Source organism: Heterocephalus glaber, unplaced genomic scaffold (assembly GCF_053883595.1).
Source record: "Heterocephalus glaber isolate CG9 unplaced genomic scaffold, H.glaber_assembly_v1.0 deba00001553, whole genome shotgun sequence".
NCBI lineage: Eukaryota > Metazoa > Chordata > Mammalia > Rodentia > Bathyergidae > Heterocephalus > Heterocephalus glaber.
In genome coordinates, this window is record NW_028258344.1 from 21307830 (window position 1) to 21325727 (window position 17898).

The window sequence follows — 17898 nt, forward strand, 5'->3', positions numbered from 1 at the left end:
CAAGAAACACACTTAATTCAAAAGGAAACTCACAGACTGAAAGTTAAAGGGTAGAAAACAATACTCCATGCGACAAGAACCTAAAAAAAAACCAGTAGTAGCTATCCTCTTGGCAGATCAAGTAGATTTCAAACCAACACTGATTAAGAGAGATGAAGAAAGACACTACATCCTTGTAAAGGGAAGAATCCAAGAGGAAGAGATGACAATCATAAATATCTATGCACCAAACACTAGTGTGCCCAACTATGTAAAACAAATACTAATGGACATGAAAAGTCATATATGCACTAATACAATTGTAGTGGGGGACCTCAACACCCCATTGTCACAAATAGATAGATCAACTAGACAAAAAATAAGTTATGATATACTAGAACTCAATCAAACTCCTGAACAAATGAACTTAACAGATGTTTACAGAGTCTTCCACCCCACAAAATCAGAATACACATTCTTCTCAGCTGCACATGGGTCATTCTCAAAAATAGACCACCTACTCACACATAGAACATGTTTAAGGAAGTGCAAAGAAATTGAAGTTATCCCCTGTATATTATCAGACCATAGTGTGATGAAATTCGAGATGCATAGCAAAAGAAACAAAAAATTTCATAAACACATGGAAATTGAACAACACACTTCTGAATAACCAATGGGTCACAGAAGAAATTAAAGAAGAAATTAGACAGTTCCTTCCATTAAATGACAATGACAATGCAGCATATCAGAATCTATGGAACACAATGAAAGCAGTCTTACAAGGGAAATTCATAGCAGTGAATACACATATTAGGAAAACAGAGTGAGCCCAATTAAACAATCTGATGCTGAACCTCAAGCTTCCAGAAAAAGAAGAACAAGACAACCCCAAAGCTCATACAAGGGAGGAAATTATAAAGATCAGAGAAGAAATCAATGCAATGGAGACTAAGGGAATGATACAAAAAATCAAAGAAGCCAAGAGTTAGTTCTTCGAAAGAATCAATAAAATTGACAAACCCTTAGCAAACCTTATCAGAAAAAGGAAAGAAAAGGCCCAAATCCATGCAATTAGGAATGAAAAAGGTGAAATTACAACAGACCCAGCAGAAATCCAGAGGATCATCAATACTTACTTCCAGAACCTATACGCCAATAAGATGGTCAACACAGAAGGAATGGACAGATTCCTAGATACATATGAATTACCAAAGTTGAACGAAGCAGACCTAGAAACTCTGAACAACCCAATATCAACTAATGAAATTGAAAATGTAATTAAAAACTTATCAACTAAGAAAAGCCTGGGCCCTGATGGCTTCACTGCTGAATTCTACAACACATTTAGAGAGGAACTGCTGCAACTACTGTTTAAACTCTTCAATGAAATTGATAGGGAAGCAATACTCCCAAATTCATTCCTAGAAGCAAGCATCACCTTGATCCCCAAAGCAGAGAAAAACCCAACCGAAAAGGAGAACTATAGGCCAATCTCACTAATGAATATAGATGCAAAAATCCTTAGTAAGATAATGGCAAACAGAATGCAGAAGATCATCAAGAAGATCATACACCCTGATCAAGTGGGATTCATCCCAGGGATGCAGGGATGGTTCAGTATATGCAAATCAATCAATGTAATACACTATATCAATAGAGCTAAGGACAAATAACATATGATTTTCTCACTAGACGCAGAAAAAGCATTTGACAAAATCCAACATGCATTTATGATAAAAACCCTACAAAAAATTGGACTAGATGGTCTCTACCTCAAACTGATGGAAGCCATCTATGAAAAACCTACAGCCAATATCATAATAAATGGTCAAAAACTGAAATCCTTCACACTAAAATCAAGAACAAGACAAGGATGTCCACTATCACCACTCTTGTTCAATATAGTTCTGGAAACATTAGCCAAGAGAGAGAATTAGACAATTAGACAAGAGAAAGAAATAAAAGGAATAAAGATAGGAAATGAAGTCAAATTGTCATTATTTGCAGATGACATGAAACTCTATATAGAAGACCCCAAGAACTCCACCAAAAGTCATCTAGACTTAATAGCCAAATTCAGTCAAGTAGCTGGTTACAAGGTCAACACACAAAAATCAATAGCTTTCCTCTACACAAATGACAGACTCACTGAGAGAGAAATAGGGCAAATAATTCCTTTCACAATAGCATCCAAAAAAACTGAAATGCCTAGGAATCAACCTAACAAAAGAAATCAAAGACCTCTTCTCTGAAAACTATGGCACTCTGAAAAGAGAGATTGAAGATGATATCAGAAAATGGACAGACATCCCCTGCTCCTGGGTAAGAAGGATTAATATAGTGAAAATGGCCATACTTCCAAATCTGCTATATAGATTTAATGCAATTCCAATTGAGATCCCAGCAGCATACTTCATGGACCTTGAGAAAACAATCCAAAACTTCATTTGGAACAAGAAAAGACCCAGAATATCAAAAGCAATTCTAGGTAATAGAGACATGGCAGTGGGCATCACAATCCCTAACCTGCAACTATACTACAAAGCTACTGTGATAAAAACATCATGGACCTGGCAAAGAAACAGACCTGAGGGCCAGTGGAATAGATTAGAAGATGCAGAAACAACTCCAGACACACTCATCCATCTCATCTTTGATAAAGGAGGCAAACACCCTCACTGGAGGAAAGATAGCCTCTTTAATAAATGGTGCTGGAAAAATTGGGCTTCAACTTGCCAAAGATTAAAACTAGACCTGTATCTCTCACCATGCACTAAACTAAAATCAAAATGGATTAAAGATCTAAATATTAAAATAGAAGCTCTGAACCAGTTGGAACAGAGGTTAGGTAGAACCCTTGAAGACATCGGTGTAGGAAAGATTTTGTGAAGAAAACCTCAGTTGCCCGTGAACTAGCACAAACAATCAACAAGTGGGATCTCTTCTTCTTAAAAGGCTTCTGCACAGCAAGAGAAACCACCAGCAGTGTGAAGAGACATCCCACAATGTGGGAAAAAATCTTCACCTGCTCTTCCTCAGACAAAGGTCTACTATCTTGAATCTATAAAGAACTTAAAAAGATCAGACCTCCCAAATTTAAAGACCCAATCCCAAAATGGGCATCTGAAATGAACAGACATTTCTCAGACAAAGAAGTAGAAATAGCAAATAAATACATGAAAAAATGTTCAACATCACTGGTCATTTGAGAGATGCAAATGAAAACAACACTGAGATTACACCTCAGTCCAGAAATAATGACTGCTATCATGAAATCAACCAATAACAAATGCTGGCAAGGCTGTGGCAAAAGAGGAACCCTGCTCCATGGCTGGCGGAAGTGTAGACTGGTGCAAGCACTGTGGAAATTAGTATGGAGATACCTCAAAGAACTAGGACTGGAGGTCCCATTTGACTCCGCTATTCCACTGCTGGACATCTTCCCCAAAGAATTAAAAGAATCATACCACAGTGATATATGTGTGCCCATGTTCATAGCACCACAGTTTGTGATAGCTAAAACTTGGAAACAGCCCAAATGCCCATCACCTGGAGACTGGATAAAGAAAATGTGTTTTTTTTTAATTAAAATGGAGTACTACTCAGCCTTAAAAAACCAGAAATTAGAGACATTTATAGCTAAGTCGATGTACATTGAGGCAGTACTCTTAAGTGAAATAAATAGGACTCACATGTATAAATACCGAATAATTTCTCTGGGGTGAGAAACTGAAAGTGTAAATAAGGACTAAAATGTATAATAGGTAATGTGTAATAGGAAGAAAAGGGGCAAAGAGGAAGGAAGTGGGAGGGCTAGGGGAAAGGATAGAAGGGAATGGGATTAATATGAGAAAATGGAAAAATAGGAACAAAATATTTGTAAATAGGGAGGAATGGAGGGGCTGAAGGGAGGGCTGGGCAAGGGTGAAAAATAAGAACCAAGAGAGACTATGTAAAGGTGCAAATTTCCAATGATGGATGTCATTATATTGTATACCTAAAATGTACCAATGATTAGAATGAATAATCAATAACGTAAAATAGGAAGAAAAGTTCCAAAGGGGTAAGGGTCGTGGGAGGGGCAGGGGCAAGGAAAGAAGGGAAAGGAAAAATGATGAGAAATGGAAAAAATGGAAATAAAGTCTTTGTAAATAGGGAAGGGTGGAGGGGATAAAGGGAGGGCTAGGAATGGGGAAAAAATAAGAACTGAGATGCATTATGTAAAGGTACAATTCCCAATGAGAAATGTAATTGTGTTGTATATCTACAATGTACCAGTAAAAGAATTTAATAAAGTGCAAAAAAATTCATCACTGTCTCCTTAACTGTGAATTAAATTTTTGAATTGGTAACTTTCAAAAAGTTTCTTTAACAACTTTCGAAGTGCTTATCAATTATTTTACTCCGATAAAAACTACACTGTTATGTGTCAACTGATTTATAATTTCCCAACAAATTTTCACCACAAAAATAAACCTCAAATACTTTCATATATATGGAAGTAAATATTCACAGAATAACAAATTTGAAAAAATATACCTTGTACTCCTTATCGTTTACTTTCTCACAGTAATAGTCTTCTCAGTGGTCATGCACAATTTCCCAGTTGTCAGAAATGCTTCTGGGTATGCATCTGGCTTCTCATAAAACAGTGAAGTCTAATCAAATGGCCCAATATATTAAACAAACTAATCTGTTTTCCCTATTCATTATAAGAATTATGGTTTGGTATTGTGCCTGGTAGAATATTTTTAGTATTTAAATGATTATAATTTTTATGACATTTTGTCACATATATTAACGTATTAGTTCTTTAAGTATAATATTTATGTCACTTTGATTTTGCAAATAAAGTCAATTAAAAGTCCACATAATCATATATAACAAAAATTTTAAAGAAATATTTTCATCTACTTTGATTAAATAAGAATTATAAACTATTTCCCAGCACACATGTGTTACTAGCTAGTAACATTTAGAATCAAAAAGTTTTCAGCCAGTATTACAAATAGAAAGCATTTATTTATTTATGCAAGTACTCTTTGCATGTTAGCACTGGATGCTTTGAATTTTGCTACCTTTCATTTGTCAGTATACGGACCTTTAAAAAATCTGAAGTTCAATAACTTTTCAAATTATATGCAACTTTGTGTGTAACTTTAAAATATTAAGAAGTATTAATTTTTATAAAATTAAATTTATTCCATTTAAAAATTTTCAGGTATATATTGCCATTTCTATTTGTAAATTACAGAAACTGAACATTTAATTAATATGCAAATATTCTTTGACACTTCTACCATACTATTAAGAAAATTCTATTTTTTTCCATTTCCATTATTTGATGGTCAGACTGGTCTACCAGTAGGTGATGAGCCAAAATGGAATTTATGTTCATTATTTGCTAATCATCCAGACACTAGTCAACTAAATATCTGAAATAAAAAGTTATAGACTTCTATGACAAATTTATGGCCAAGCGTTAATTTGGGAAGGACTCAAGACAAACTCATCAATCTGTCAATAAGTATCTAAAGCAATCCAATCAATGTAATGCTGCTAAAGAAGAATGTGTAAATATTATATGGCTATCAAGTGTAATGCCAAAATATTTTGATATCTAATGAAAAAATAAGGAGAAATGCTGTATTCACTTTATTACCAAAAAGTTATTTGCATTGGGGTTTCAAATGGCTAGAGAAAGACATTACAGTAGGCATTTTAAAAGTGAAATGTAAAGGAGAAGGTAGTGGCTGTTAATCAGGACAGGTAGTGCTCACAGATTGAACAGGTTCAAAGTTGTAGTTTCTTAATGTAATGAAAGAGAGAAAAAAACAATAAGATACAGGAAGTATTCTAAATTTGAACTGTCTTGACTGAGTATTAAAAATGGAAAAGTGAAGGAACATGTTTTAAATTGTTAGAGAAACTTTGACAGTATTAGGATGATAATATAAATCTATTAATTGGTATTTATTCATAGAAGTAAACTGTAAAAATCAACGTGTACCACAAAACATTGGTAGAGGACAATAGAATGAAGAGGTACCATATTACCTAAGATATTAATAGATTTTCCCAATTTAGTATACCTTTTTTAAAATGTACACAAGGTGACGAAATTGATATTAATCCTTTTTATCACATAAGAGCTTTATTCTAGTTTGTGCTTAGTTGAACAGTTTTTGTTTAGAAAAATGTACTTTATATGTTTCATAAGATCATATTATATATTTTCTAATCTATTATTATTTTCTTTGACATAAGGCTATGCAACAAAACTTAGTATTCCTATGCCATGTTTCAATAAATATACGTTTTAAAGGGGTCAGTTCATAAATAATGCTCCTGGTGGTTTCATTCTAATTATCAATTATACTTAATTCCATTTATGTTCCTTTCACAGATAAAGAAGTGCAGGACAGTAAAACAATGCTTTTAGGATCACCACAAATTTTGGTACAGAAAAGGACTGAGTTCCCTACTCTCTAAAGCAGTGGAACTGTATCACTACATAGTAGGGTGACTATAAAATTTATTGTCCAAACTGAGACACTTTTGAAAGCCAAAGAGTGCTACTAATAATTACACCTGGACAACAGACATAAACTGCACTGTCCTGGGCAAACCAGGACGTATGGTCATCCTGTTATATGATGACACTATAGCGATGAAAGGTTGGGATCTTTCAAGCCTAGAAAATAACTTGGTTTGGGATTTTTTTTCTGAGTTGAAGTGATTTGCATTTTTCATGTGTAAGTTCTACTTCCTTATAGGTAGGCTGTTGAAGTACTTCATAGGCAAATAAACTCTTATTCTCCTGATTTTGAAAGAAATAAAATTAGATTTGTCTTAGAAGGTTGGTCAGATATATGGGATAGTTTGAAGATGAGATGTATAATATTGGAAGTCAATTTTCCTGTGGCTAGACTAAACCGAGAAAGAAAAGATATATTTTCTATTCAAGGGCTATATCTATTAAATCATGATTTATTCAGTTCTTCTATAACTTTACTAACATTTTTCTTTACAGCTATCAAATTCTGAGATATACCAAAGTTTCTTACTATAATCTACTTTATTCAACACTTTATTGTACTTTCAATAGTTTTTGTTTTATATATTTATTTTTAAACCATCATATCAATACATCACATGCTATTAATGTGTGTGTACTTAAAACTTTATATCATTTTTCATGAACTGTGATTTTTCTCATAACGCACTGTCACTCTTCATTCTTTTTGGTGCCTTTACCTTATACACCTTATCATATAGTCATTCTTATTTTCTTTTCATTTGCATTTTCTCTGTATCTTGTTGTGTTTATCCTTTTATTTTCAATCATTTTTCAAATTTCTCTTTTTAATTGTATTAATCTGGATATAAAAATCTATATTGTACTAATAAATTAATCCTGACATTTCAAAAGCTTCCCGGTGGGGGTGGGAGGGAGAAAAAGTTGTTTATTTTTGGCTCTCAGGAAGTCCAATTAAGTTTTTTTGATACTTTCAGTCTCAGTTGCCCTTCTTTTGTCTCCTTAATGACCCAGGGTAGTTCAGTCTCTTAGTTCTGTCATCTTACCATGAGCTGCTGGTGTTGGCTGTGTCAGGGAAGAGAAAGTTGATGGACACTGATCTCCTGTCATTTAGCTGATGTTGGCTAACAATATTCACGTGACCCATGTAAAAGCTAAAGGGCTGGAAATAGAGTCTGCAAACATAAAACAAAGAGGAGAGCCTAATGATGGTGAATATTTAATATCTATGCTAATATAGTTCTCGTAAATAAAATGTAGCCCTTTTTTTAAAGAGTTGAATTTTAGAATCTGTCTTTTGTGAAATGAGTTCTCCTGTTCACAGTAAGTAAAATTAACAACATTTGATTCTACTGTTCAGTTTCCTTTCCTTGTTAGCCTTTCTTTTATATTGCTTATTGATGAATTTTTAATTTTTCCTTCCTTTTAATATAGATTTTCTCTTTTTTCCTTTATATTCTATTAATCTTTACTTTTTCCTTTCCCTGTTTTTATATGTAATGAGATACATACATTTTTGCTAGTATCTGAAATAAGATACTGTACCAACTTGTTCTTTCATAGTTTCACTGGGTGTATTAGTTGGGTAGAGGTATGGTAACAAGAGATAGAAATGCATTGTCTCACAGTTCTGTAGGCTAGAAGTACAAAATCAAGACATCTACAGGGTTTATTTCTCCTGAGGCCTTGATAGATAATATATTCTACTTCTCTCATCTAGCTTCTGGCAATTTGTTGGCAGCATCTGGTGTTCCTTGGCTTATAGACACAACATGTTGATCTCTGACTATCCCTTCATATGTCATGCTTCCTATGTGTATACTTGTGCCTAAATTTCTTCTTTTCAGAAAGACACCAATTAGATTACCCTGCACAATATACCTGATCCTAATTAATTACATCTACAACAATTCTATATTCAAGAAAATTTACTTTGTGGGAATTAGGACTTCATCATAGGAATTTGGGGGTGGTACAATTCAACACACAAAACTTGGTTTCCACATTTTATGGTATTTTTCCCCAACCACTTTAAAAGATAAACTCTTTAGAGCCTACTTACTTAACTATCTCCTTTTCCATGCTTTCAAACTGAGGGCTACTATCTACCTGTATTAATTATCAGGGTAAGGTAACAGACAACCAAGGAGAGTCCCTTTGCCTCAGAGCATAATGAAATCATTCAAGCTAGCCAATCATGCCTGCTTGCCCTGCTCACTTGTTCCTTCCCATGAAAACTTCAATAAGGCTTTTGCCCATAGTTACTCCCTCTGCCTCTGCTTCATGAGGAACTCCAGTGCTTACCCAATATGTCTCCCTGTGGTGTAGTGTGCCTCTTCTCTTGGGAAGTGAGTAATAAACTATCGGTTATAATTATTTCTTGATCTGTTGGCCTTAGTATATCTCAAAGTTGCAAACAGTACACTGTACTTTAAAACACAGATGTAGGTGTTGTAGGTTAGCACATGTGTTGGCAATCTCAGGTGTTTGAGTTAGTGGCATTAGCCTGCAAGCTCCTGCTAAGGCAGTTGTTTCTCCCCAGTGTCAGAGGAAAGCAATCATCAGCACATTTCTTCAGTTCTTAATAGACTTTTGGGGTCTAGTGTACATAACACCTATTCACAGACCCACTATCACCTTGTCTAGACTTCTACAGCTTTGCAAGTTTCAGACTGTATCTAGGATCTGTTATCCTCAGAATTGTCTCCCTGATTTTAGTGGTTTCTCCTGTGTCTTTCCAGGGGCTTATTCAGTTAACTGTACCCAGGGCTCTCCAAGTGCTACCCTAGATCCCAGAAGGATTCTCCTAACCTGTTAGCTTTGGCTGAGCCAGGAAAGCAGTTTAGTTGTGTGAGTGAAGAGGAAGGGGGATCACATGCAGTACTAGATTTGCAGTTATTTGACTGTGGGTCTGGTGTAAATATAAATCTAAAATTCAACTTATTTGCTTATGCCTGTTATTACAAATTAAATACTATACATTTATTTTGAATGCAGACTTAATAAGCAATGTGTAGAGGAATAAAAAGAAAAGTATGTAAACACCGAATTAAACAATCTTGAGGGCCGGGGACTTAGCTCAGTGGTTCTGGCGCCTGCCTCGCAAGCGCAAGGTCCCGAGTTTGATCCCCGGTGCTCAAAAATTAAATAAATAAATAAAATAAACAATCTTGAACTTCTGCTGAGCATTGGGGACTGTGGAAACCCTGGCAGCCCTTGGGATCTGGTGGAAGGATCCATACACCTTTCTAAGTTGGATGTTGTTCTTAATATGATTCTGCTGCCAATAACACCAATCTCCATGGTAGAGAAATAACTACTGTTAGTATTTTAATCAATTGCTTTCTCATTTTTTTCTTCTTATATGTTTCATATATTTCACATAGTAATTATGCAGTCTTTTGTAATCATATTCTTGCACATAAGATGAACATATTTCATGCCATTTATAGTATTTAAAATGAACTTCAAAGTATGTTAGATTTCCATGCATTTAACAAAATATAGTCATTTTCCTGTCGATGCATAATGATTATTCCCAAATTTTCACTAGTTAAATAATCCTGAGATTGACATTTTTGTATTTTTTAGCATTCTTTTTCAAATTTTGTTTGCAAGTAAAAGAAACCAACTTGAGGTAGCTTAAGGTGGGGGAGGGTGGTAGAATTTATTGAAAGTTTATAAAGTTAACATTATGACTACCATTTTTAACCTATCAAATTGAAATTGCTACTTAAAATATATATTATCTGATTTGGGCAAAAACATGATGAAGGAGATAACTTCAGTTAATCATAACAATTTTTCTAAAAAACAAAGATGGCAATACTTTAAAGTGACTTCCAAAATAACATTATTTAACTAAATAATTTTATGATAGGGATCTATTTTATGGAAGTAATGAGATGGACTCAATTATTTTTGTATAACAAATTATAATGACTTGATGGGAGGAGGTTATCTGGGTAGACTTCCACATTCTGCTTCCTTTCGTTCTTTAAAAAATTCTATTTTTATTAGTACATACTTGCAGTACATAATGATTATATTCATTATGGGGCATTGGTTCATGTATATAACACATTTTAATTCCTCCTTTAAATTAGAATTGTTCACCATATTCTTACAGCCTTGTCAGCATCCTCAAAATGTTGGCATCACCTTGCCTCTCCTTTATAGCTTAATTACTGAAGGAGGACACTAGATGAAATTTGGATCAGAGATTTTCCAAGATTGTGAAATACTGAAATGAGAGATATGATGTCTGACATTGTTGGCAGTAGAATCATATCAAAAGCAATATTCAACATGAAAAGTTTCATGGGATCATTCCGGAAGACCCCAGAGGTTGCCAAGATCCCAAAAAGCTCAGTAAGAATTTCTTTATTATTTCATTACTTGTTCATATTCTTTTATTTTCACTCCTCTGCACATTGTTCATTCATGTCCTTTGTTCATTTAATAATGATAAGTCTGCTTTTAGGGCTGCGATGTAGCTCAGTGGTAGAACACAAGCCAATGGATTAAAATACTAACAGTAGCTATTTCTTAGTGGGATAACTGATTTTGCTCATTCTTTTATTCATAATTGTCTGTTTCAAATTTTCTAAATACATATTGCTATATAATAATCCACCAGTATCCCACAGGCTGCCTGGGTTCCCTTAATCCCCAAACCTTTTTTAAGATTTGATATTATTCACTATTTGTTTATATTAATTTCTTCTGTATACTATTAATTTATTTTCCTTTGCTCATTTAAAATATGTCTGCTCTCAAAGAAAATGTATTTAATGGATAAGAGTGAGGCAAACAAATTACTTGAGATTTAAGTTTATACTGCAAGTTGTCCACAAGCATGTGCGTTCAAATCCAAATTGGTGTTTCTGATAATAGAATAGGTAATAGAACACCTTAAATAGTGCTTTAAGTGTAACAGCTCATGCAACAACTATAGTGTATGAACTACTATCAGTATCACACCTATTTAACAAATGAGGAAATTGAAGCACAGAAAATTAAGGTGACCTGACTAAACCTTGTGCAGTTAGTAAGTAGCATAACTATAATTTGAATATAGTCAGGTGGATCCAGATTCCAAACTCATAATTTCTATGTCATATGATCTCTTAAATTAAGTTTGCTTATGTGAGAAGGCTTACACTTTTCATAGGACTAACATACTATTACGTATAATTTAGTTATGTATCACTAAAAAGAAAACCAGGTGTTGTTTTGCTCTTGGGAATTTAAAATTACAAATATTTTATATAACTAAATAAATTTTTAAAACCTTCCAAAGGAGTTTTATTTTCTTGGCAAAAAATAACTACCAGGCAAATATATAAAGCATAGGACTTTTGACAGGACACATAAACATTAAAATCATACTTACGTGATAAATATATCTGCCTTATTTACTTTCTCAGGTTGTTGAGAATTCAGATGACATCATTCATGGACTGATTTTATAATTTGTAAAATTTTACAAATTTTAATTTGGCCATTCCTCTTTTGGTGCCATGTTCACTAGAAAATTACATAGCTTTATTGATCTGTGAAAAATTTTCAAAATTTCCTTTTAGGGTAAAGCTACCACTTTTAATGTATAATAATGCAAAAATACAAAACTATCAAGGAAGAGTTAAGGAATAAAGACTGTGGGGAGCATAGAGGAAGGGGCTTCCAGGCTGTCATACCACTGCTCCCAGCACAGAGGAAGGGGCTTCCAGGCCGCTGTACCACCACTCCAAAAGCAGAGCAGATGAGCTGCGCAGGCGCCAACAGCACCCCCTTCCCCCACCCATTGAAATGAGAAGACACATAAACAAGTCTCAAAACCAGACTTCCAGATCACCTACAGAAACTCCAAAGGGGAATGAGATGGAACATTCTGATACTCAACCATCTGGACTCCCTGAAATGGCAACAAGAGGATTTGGAAAAAATGAAATCAGAAATAATTTCTGAGATAACAACAGAGATTGTGCTCGTAGTGCAAGACACGATTAATAAATCTAGAGAGGAGCTGAGGAACATGATGGAATCCATTAAACAGATGGAAAAAGATTTCCAGGAGATCAAAAACTCCATTGAAAGCCTACACAGCAGAATGAGCCAATGTGAGGACAGAATTTCAGCTATAGAAATACGATTGCAATTAGTGACCCGGAAAAGAAAAATTGCTTTGAAATTGTAAGGGACCATGAGAAATCAATCCAGCAGCTGCTAGAAGATTCAGAGAAGAATAACATAAGACTGATTGGAGTCAATGAAGAAACAGGAGTGCAGATGACATAAAAAAAAATCTGTTCACAGAAGGAATGACAGAAAACTTCCCAAGAAGGGGAAAAGAACTTGACATACAGATAAGTGAGGCACATAGGACTCCAAATAGCCTTGATCAAAGAAAATCTACACAAAGGCATATAATGGTTAAGATTCCAGAAACGCAACGGAAGACCCAAGTTCTACAAGCAGTGAGAGAAAAGAAATGAATCACATACAAAGGAAAGCCCATCAGAATCACAGCAGACTTCTGAATACAAACCTTCAAGGTGAGAAGAGCTTGTAATGATGTATTCCAAGCCCTAAAGGAAAACAGCCTGCAACCCAGATTGATGTACCCTGTAAAACTATATTTCAAAACTGACGGAGAAATAAGATACTTTCATGACAAAGAGCACCTTAAGAACTTCATGAATACCAAACCAGCACTCCAAAAATTTTTAGACAATAAACTAGGAAAAGACAATGAGGATCACAACCCCAGGAAGCAAAGCAGAATGAATCCATCAGGTGCAACAAGAAATTAAATGTAAAGGGGGAGAATACAAGAACTAGAAAAAGTCATGGCAATAAGTCAATATGTATCAGATATAACCATCAATGTTAATGGTCTCAATTCACCAATCAAAAGAAATAGACTGGCAGAATGGGTCAAGAACCAAGATCCAACAATATGCTGCTTACAAGAAACACACTTAATTCAAAAAGAAATTCATAGACTGAAACTTAAAGGGTGGAAAACAATACTCCATGCATTGGGAACCTGAAAAAAAGGAGGAGTAGCTATCCTCTTTGCAGATCAAGTGGATTTCAAACCAACACTGATTAAGAGAGACAAAGAAGGACCCTACATCCTTGTAAAGGGAACAATCCAACAGGAAGAGATGAGAATCATAAAAATACATGCAAGAACTCTACTGTGCCCAACTATATAAAACAAATACTAACGGACATGAAAAGCCATATATGCACTAATACAATAATCATGGGGGACGTCAATACCCCACTGTAACAAATAGATATACCAACTAGACAAAAATAAGTAATGAAATACTGGAACTCAGTCGAACTCTTGAACAAATGAACTTAATAGATGTTTATAGAATGTTCCACCCTAAAAATCAGAATACACATTCTTTTCAGCTGCACATGGGTTGTTCTCAAAAATAAACCAAATACTTGCTCATAGAACATGTTTAAGTAAATGCAAAGGAATTGAAGTTATTCCCTGTATATTATCACACCATAGTGTGATAAAATTGGAGATCAATAGCAAAGGAAACCACAAAAGTTTCATAAAGACATGGAAATTGAACAACACACTTCTGAATAACCAGTCCGTCACGGAGGAAATTGAAGAAATCAGACATTTCCTTCAATTAAATGACAATGACAATACAATATATCAGAATCTATGGGACACAATGAAAGCAGTCTTAGGGAAATTCATAGCAGTGAATACTCATATTAGGAAAACAGAGAGATCCCAATTAAACAATCTGATGTTATACCTAAAGCTTCTAGAAAAAGAAGAGCAGGACAAACCCAAAGCACATACAATGGAGGAAATTAAAAAGATCAGAGCAGAAATCAATGCAATGGAGATGAAAAGAACAATACAAAAAATTAATGAAGCCAAGAGTTGGTTCTTCAAAAGAATAAAAAAATTGACAAACCCCTAGCGAACCTTATCAGGAAAAGGAAAGAAAAGACTCAAATCTGTGCAATTAGGAATGAAAGGGGTGAAACTACAACAGACCCAGCAGAAATCCAGAGGATCATCAATCCCTACTTCCAGAACCTATACACCAATAAGATGGAAAACACAGAAGAAATGGACAGATTCCTAGATACATATGAATTACCAAAGTTGAACAAAGGTGACCTAAAAATTCTGAACAACCTAATATCAAATGATGAAATTGAACACATAATGAAAAACTGACCAACTAAGAAAAGCCCAGGTCCTGATGGCTTCACTTCTGAATTCTACAAGAAATTTAGAGAGGAACTACTGTCACTACTTTTTAAACTCTTGAATGAATTTGAAAGGGAAGCAGTACTCTCAAATTCATTCCTGGAAGCAAGCATCACCTTGATTCCCTAAAGCAGAGAAAGACCCAACTGAAAAAGAGAACAATAGGCCAGTCTCACTAATGAACATAGATGCAAAAATCCTTAATAAGATACTGGCAAATAGAATGCAGAAGATCATCAAGAAGATCATACAGCCTGATCAAGTGGGATTCATCCCAGGGATGCAGGGATGAATGAAAATACACAAAGCAATAAATGTAATACACTATATCAATAGAGCCAAGGACAAAAACCATATTATCATCCCAAAAGATGCAGAAAAAGCATTTGAGAAAATCCAACATGCATTTATGATAAAACCCTGCAAAAAATTGGAATAGATGGTCTCTACCTGAATCTGATAAAAGCTATCTATGAAAAACCAACAGCCAATATCATAAAAAATGGTCAAAAACTGAAATCTTTCACACTAAAATCAGGAACAAGACAAGGATGTCCACTATCACCACTCCTGTTCAATATAATTTTGGAAACATTAGCCACAGCAATTACACAAGAGAAAGAAATAAAAGGAATAAAGATAGGAAACGAAGAAATCAAATTGTCATTATTTGCAGATGACATGATACTCTATATAGAAGACCCCAAGAACTCCACCAAAAGTCTTCTAGACTTAATAACCAAATTCAGTCAAGTAGCTGGTTACAAGGTCAACACACAAAAATCAATAGCTTTCCTCTATTTTCCTCTTTCCTCTAACAACAGACTGACTGAGACAGAAATAAGGCAAACATTTTCTTTCACAACAGCATCCAAAAAGCCATAATACCTAGGAATCAACCTAACAAAAGAAATCAAAGACCTTTTCTCTGAAAATTATAGTACTCTGAAATGTGAGATTGAAGATGATATCAGAAAATGGAAAGACATCCTCTGCTCCTGGCTAAGAAGGATTAATATAGTGAAAATGGCCATACTTCCAAAACTGCTATATAGATTCATTGCAATCCCAATTAAAATCCCAGCAGTATATTTCATAGATCTTGAGAAAACAATCCAAAAAGTCATTTGGAACAGGAAGAAACCCAGAATAGCAAAAGCAATCCTAGGTAACAGAGACATGGCAGGGGGTATTACAACCCCCAACTTGAAACTCTACTACAAAGCTACTGTGATAAAAACAGCATGGTACTGGCAAAGAAACAGACCTGACGACCAGTGGAACAGATTAGAAGATCCAGAAACAACTCCAGACACACTCAGCCACCTCATCTTTGACAAAGGAGCCAAACACCCTCACTGGAGGAAAGATAGCCTCTTTAATAAATGGTGCTGGAAAAAGTGGGTTTCAACTTGTCAAAGATTAAAACTAGGCCTATATCTCTCACCATGCACTGAACTATAATGAAATGGATTAAAGATCTCAGCATTAAAATATAAATGCTGAATTGGCTGAAACAGAGGTTAGGCAGAACTCTTGAAGACATTTGCGTAGGAAAAGATTTTATGAACAAATCCTCAGTGCCTGTGAACTAGCACAAACAATCAACAAGTGGGATCTCTCCTTTTTTTTTTGATAGAAATTCTTCTTTTTTATATATATATATATATTTATTGGTACATTTTAGGTATAAAATACATTTACATTTATCATTGGGGTTTTTTTTACCAGAACATGATGTATCTTAGTTCTGATTTTTTCTCCCATTACCTGTGGGGATCTCTTCTTATTAAAAATCTTCTGCACATCAAGAGGAACCACCAGTAGTGTGAAGAGACAACCCACAATGTGGGAAAAAATCTTCACCTGCTCTTCCTCAGACAAAGGTCTACTATCTCGAATCTATAAAGAACTTTAAAAAAATCTGACCTCCCAAATTTAAAGACCCAATCCCAAAATGGGCATCTGAAATGAACAGACATTTCTCAGACAAACAAGTAGAAATAGCAAATGATCATATGAAAAAATGTTCAACATCACTGGTCATTCATGAGAATGTTAATGTAAACAATGCTGAGATTCCACCTCACTCCAGAAAGAATGGCTGCTATCATGAAATCAACCAATAACAAATGCCGGTCAGGCTGTGGGTAAAGAGGAACTCTGCTTCACTGCTGATGAGAGTATAGACTGGTGCAACCACTGTGGAAATCAGTATGGAGATACCTCAAAGAACTAGGACTGGAAGTCCCATTTGACCCAGCTAGTCCCCTGCTGGCTATCTTGCCCAAAGAATTAAAAGAATCATACCTCAGTGATATATGTGAGCCTATATTCATTGCAACACCATTTGTAATAGCTAAAACGTGGAAGCATCCCAACTGCCCATCAACTAGAGACTAGATAAAGAAAATGTGTTCTTTTTTTTTTATAAAATGGAGTACTACTCAGCCACAAAAAATGAGAAATTAAAGACATTTATAGCTAAATGGATGCACGTTCAGTATACTCTTAAGTGAAATAAATAGGACACACATGTGTAAATACTGAATAGTTTCTCTAGTGTGAGAAAGTGAAAGTGTAAATAAGGACTAAAAGGTATAATAGATAATATGAAATAGGAAAAAAATGGGCAAAGGGGAAGGGGAAGTGGGAGGGGTAGGGGAAAGGAAAGAAGGAAATGGAATTAATATGAGAAAATGAAAAAATGTTATCAAAGTCTTTGTAAATAGTGAGTGGTGGAGGGTTTGAAGGGAGGGCAGGGGGAGGGGGAAAAATAAGAACCAAGAGAGACTATGTAAAGGTGCAAATTTCCAATGATGAGTGTCATTATATTGTATACCTAAAATGTACTGATACAATAATATTAAAAAAAAGAATTTGGGGTCTAACACAGAAGTGGATAATAAAAATATGGCTCTTATTTACACTGACTATCATAAACTGATGAAATGTCAGTGAATGTAGAGGGAAACAAAGATGTTACAAGAATTTTTTGTGTTTGTACCAGATGTTCTGTGTCCTGTCTATGTTTTCAGAGCCACTGTGGCTTTGATCTTCATAAATCATGACAGAAGATTTCACTTAGAGCAAAATGTCTAATGAATCACAA